Source organism: Pistacia vera, unplaced genomic scaffold (assembly GCF_008641045.1).
Source record: "Pistacia vera cultivar Batoury unplaced genomic scaffold, PisVer_v2 Contig271, whole genome shotgun sequence".
Classification (NCBI taxonomy): Eukaryota; Viridiplantae; Streptophyta; class Magnoliopsida; order Sapindales; family Anacardiaceae; genus Pistacia; species Pistacia vera.
The window spans coordinates 33,394-38,539 of NW_022196081.1; positions in this window are offsets into that span (position 1 = coordinate 33,394).

Consider the following 5,146-nt stretch of genomic DNA (forward strand, 5'->3'; position numbering starts at 1 on the left):
ATGGCGAGCAGTTGCACCACTTCCGGTTCTCGGAGTTGGGGCACAACCAGACAAAAAATAGAGCCAACTATCCATGCAACAAAAAAGTGAGCGGCGTCGCAAATAATAAAATATGTACGGACAACACGTGTGAGATGTCACGTGACAAAACCACCAAAAAAAATAAAAAATAAAAAATAAAAAAACCAAAACACGTGGTTGGTGTCACAGTGAGGTGCAGGTGCTAAGTAAATCCAATATGTGACTTAACAAGTTAAGATAAAGATGGATATGGCTATGGCTGTCCCTTTCTCTCTCGAGATCCCCATGATTTTGACCTCGCTTTTACTGTTTTTGTTGTTTTATATATTTGTTTGTAACTTTCTTTATTTAGACTCATGCTTCTTCATCATTATCCATTAGGAATTCTTATGTGCATTGCTCGTATGCTTATTCCAGTATGAGCGGTCTTCAATTTGACAGAGGGAACCTTTTATGGGTCATAAAATAGAGACGACTTTTATCAACCTCTCATTGTATATGTTACCTACTTACCTCAGATTCGTATTTTCTTCTGTTTAACAATATCATTGCCAACTCAACCATATCAAATCTTGCTTAGATTTTCTAATATTATATGGGAAATATCTTAAATATAGATATTTTATGGTAAATATCTAAAATAGAGATATTTTACGGAAAATATCTGAAATGTATCTCTATTTTACGGAAAATATCTAAATATACACCCAGTAAAACCTTTATATAGTCATAATAATAAGATCAACTGATTTTATTACTATAAGAAGGTTATAACTTAATAAAGATGTAGTTACAAAAATTAAAATTATTATTTTGATTTTTTTTTTTAATTATCGATGGTGTTTGAGCCAGCTTATATGCACCTCGACTAGTCCTCCGTCTCCGAACAAAGCTTATAAACTAGGGCAAACCTCACGGTCTATGACCAATAATATTAGCAATCGTTCTTGTAATTCGAACCTAAAAACACAGGAGAAGCAAACTTCTTGGCCCCAAGCCTTTACCACTCGACCATTGTTGGTTTTTTATTTCTTATTTTATGTCATGTTTTAGTAATATAGTATTATGATTTCAATTCAGTACTTCAATTGCTTACTTTTAAAACAGATAGAAGATCATGTTTTAGAACCAGCAAAGATAATTGTCATTGATGGAACTGTAAATACAGTTGATGCATGGTTAGTTGATGTGAAGCCACAAACAATTACCAATTTTTTTAAGCATTGAAAAATTAGGACCCCCGATGTCAATGAATTGCAAGTTACAAATAAAGTGGATAGGAGAATAAAAGAGTCATTACGGAATTGAGTTATCAGATTTGACAACTTCACTACACTAATCAAATTGATATCAAATTGATCATTCAAATGAGCAATAAATCATGTATGCTTTAACTGAAGAGGAAATTATTGCTGCAATAAGACAATAAGAGAAAAGAAATAATATTGAGAATGGTAGTATAGAAATACAAAAAGTTTTGTGCCTTGAAGCTCTAAACGTGCTTGAGAAGCTAAAAAGATTTTGGCTTTAACAAGAAGGTATCTATGTTAGCGAGTTATTACAGATTCGTAAGTTAAAATATGTGATAACAACTCTAAAGTATAAATTATTATCTCAAACAATTTTAGATAATTATTTTATTTAATCTTAAATATTTAATGTAACATAATATATATTTTTTATACTATACAGATAATTATTACTATATAGATATAACTTTTCTTAAGGCGAGAATTAGACAAATTATAATTTATTACAATATAAAATTTATTCTTATCTATAACTATCATAAATTGGGACTATAATTTTGTAGGACTATGTAGAATTTATTCTTATAAAAAATATCACTATAAAGATGTTTTACTGTATATATATATATATGGTCAATTGTATAAGAGATCAACGATGTTTTAGAAGGAACCAAATGATTCATAAGATAATTTATTTTATAATATTTTAATAGGTTATTTCAAGTGTCTTTCAGAACACACATAAAAAAAATTAGTATTTTTATTACAATAAAAATTGTTTCGATTTTTGGTTTTATCTTTTTATACATAATAAGCATAGCATCAAAAACTTTTTTTTTGTGGTCTTGTAAAATTAAACTTACCTTATATTAATTTGATGTTATATATAAAAGAAAAAAATAATAATAATAAAAGGAAAAAGAAGAAGGAAAAGTTGGAAGATGTAACGTCTAAGTGTTTCATGCACTACACTTTTCTTTTTCTTTTTTATTGTCTTTGTTTGATGCAAGATGGTGAATATAAATGGGCACTTTATTTTTTAGTTGGATAGTCTTTTCATAAATATTAGGCATAATTGGTTTTAGATAAGCATGAAAATACACTTCACATGCTTGTCCGATGGAATATCACATAGTGCAAATTGAATTAATTTAATATCTTGATAACCTTAAATAATCTTTAGGTTGTCCTAATAAAAAAAATAGAATATTATATTAGTTTCTTTATAGTAAATGATTGTTGATTTGTAAAGTTGGTGGCAAGTGGATCTCCTCGGACCGTGTTTTTGGGTGAAGTGTCTGGGACATGACACCCAAAATTAGTATTTTGACAACGACCCGATAAGTTTTAGTTGACTATTTGCTTTATTTGTCTGGCTTTATAGGCCCATCCTGATAGATTAGTTGCATCTCTTGGGCTTCTGCCTTGACTTTCGTATCAGAAATGAAAGAGCTCTCTATGACTTTCTTGTTTCCATGTTCAATCAGAAGACGTATTTCACTATTTCTATTAATTTTATTTATTTATTATTTTTGATTATATAAAAGAATAAATAATACAATAAAAGGGCTGAACCCTACATAAAGTGTCCATTTAAAACAATAGAAAACCCAAAGTAACCCGGATAAACAATCCTCAAAAACCCAGCACATATTACATGATTAAGGCAGACACAAAAGGAAAACCTGTACTTTCCAAACCAGCACAAAACAAGCTCAAATAACTTGGCAAAAAGACCAAAACACAATCAATAAAAATACAAAGGAAAACCGCAGCAGGACACTGAACAACTCAAAAATCAGCAAACGGCAAGCAAAAACAACCTTATCCTACATCTGTAGTAACCCCAACTCCCACCCAGTTGAACCTCCATAAGGACCAATCAAAACACTAAACCAGGCCATGCAACAGCTCCTCACCAAACAACCCAAAGCTTTTGCAATTGGAGCAGCAGTGCACGAAACATAGCAGGAGGGAATTAAGACTGCTCCAACAGCACATAGCAGCCCATCCAAGAGCAGCCACGAAAAGGGTCCCCAAAATCAAAAACATCCAGGCACCAAAGCCTTAATCACACAACAAGATCACTACGCACAAAATAGACCCAATCACAAGGACAAACCATCCATGCCTGAACAATAGAAACCGCCCAAACCCATCACAAGGCCAAAAAAGATCGCACCACCAGCTGAACACTACCCATCTCCACATGCCCACCTCAACCACACGGACAACCCCACCCACACAAACAAGGCCTAAAACAGGCCCTCCACAAACACCACCAAACCCCATAGCACTCACAAACATTGGCCAACCCTACCCCACCCTAAGCAAGACATAGGGATTTCCGACTCTTCCAGCGTTTTACGCACTTTAGAATTGTCCTTCATAAGCAAACTCATCAATCTAAGTCTAACAATCCCAACAACCCGTTGGCCCACCCAAAACCAATGCTTCCCCTAAGCCGTGGAAGAAGTGAGCGTTCCTTTCTTGCCACACACAGTAGCCCACAACCGCAAGGAGAAGACGACAAATGATAGTCCTAATACTTTTACCCCTAAAGGAATTAGCACATCAAAGGACTATGGTGTCCCACCCTCCAATTGACGCTGAGAACTTTCCTTTAGTCTAAGCCATTTTCCAAATTGCTTTTGAGAAACTAAACTTGAAAAAAAGGTGGTCATGGGAATCCATAAGGCACATTTCAAGTTCATAGGGCCCCTTCACAAATCCATCCTATCGTGAGTAACAAGCTTACGTTTGATGGCAAGCCAATGAATGAACAAATGATGAGGGATACATCCACCATACCATGTGAGATGGAACCAAGGCACCTGGCAACTTCCCAGGGACAAGTCCACACAAGCTTGACTAACCAAACTTAACTCTTTTGCCATCCTTAGTTTTTCAAAAAATTCATCATTAATAGTGTTAGAAGGAACCCCAGGAGTATTTTCCACCACTTAGGGGAAGCATTCTTGAATAACATCAGGCCATATCCATTGACCATTAATAAGTATCTCACTCACTTTGGCATTATGCCCCAATATTGAGGCATAAATTGTCCTGGTTGGAATGATCTTGTCAAGAGTACCCAAAGAATGCCTCGGATCATACCAAAGAGATATGGACTGCCCACTACCAATGGCAAACTCAACACGCCTTCTCATCTTCTCCCTTAACCTAAGAATTTTGCGCCAGCACCAAGTGGCACCCAAGGAACCTTTACACTCCAAAAGTTCCTACCCCGTAATCGGATCGTATGGATCCATTTACGTATGGCTAGTCCTTACCAGACACAATGCTCCATAGGTGATAGGCCATGAGAGACTGATTCCAATTTTTGAGTGGGCGAATCCCCAGACCACCCTCAGCCTTAGGCATACAAACATCATTCCAAGCCATTTAACCTTACCATTTCCCATATCATTACCCGTCTAGAGGAAGGCTCTCATCAGTTTTTACATGCCTTTAGTAACTGAACTAGGGAGAATGAACATAGAAGTCAGTAGACTTGCATAGAGAATGTTAGGATCCCACATTGAAAGGGAAAATGGTGGACATGTGAGTTATAAAGGTTTGGGCACCTTCCCTTGGCAAGCCGGTTTTCCAAGGAGAGTTTTACCCAAGCCCATGAAAGACCCATGACCTAGCCCAAATTGTTGAGTTATTGGAGTGGGTTTCTATCAATTGGTATCAAAGCATGATCCTGCAGACGTATGGTAGGCTGACCTTGGGCCCGGGTTGCTATCCCAAGGAAAAGGGATCCACCCAAAGGGTAAAGAGGTCGACGTGGAGCCCACGTAGCAAGGCTAGTGGGCCTCTCGAGGGGTCGAGAAGGAGAGTTGCTGACAGGCTTCTAGGGCTTGACATGC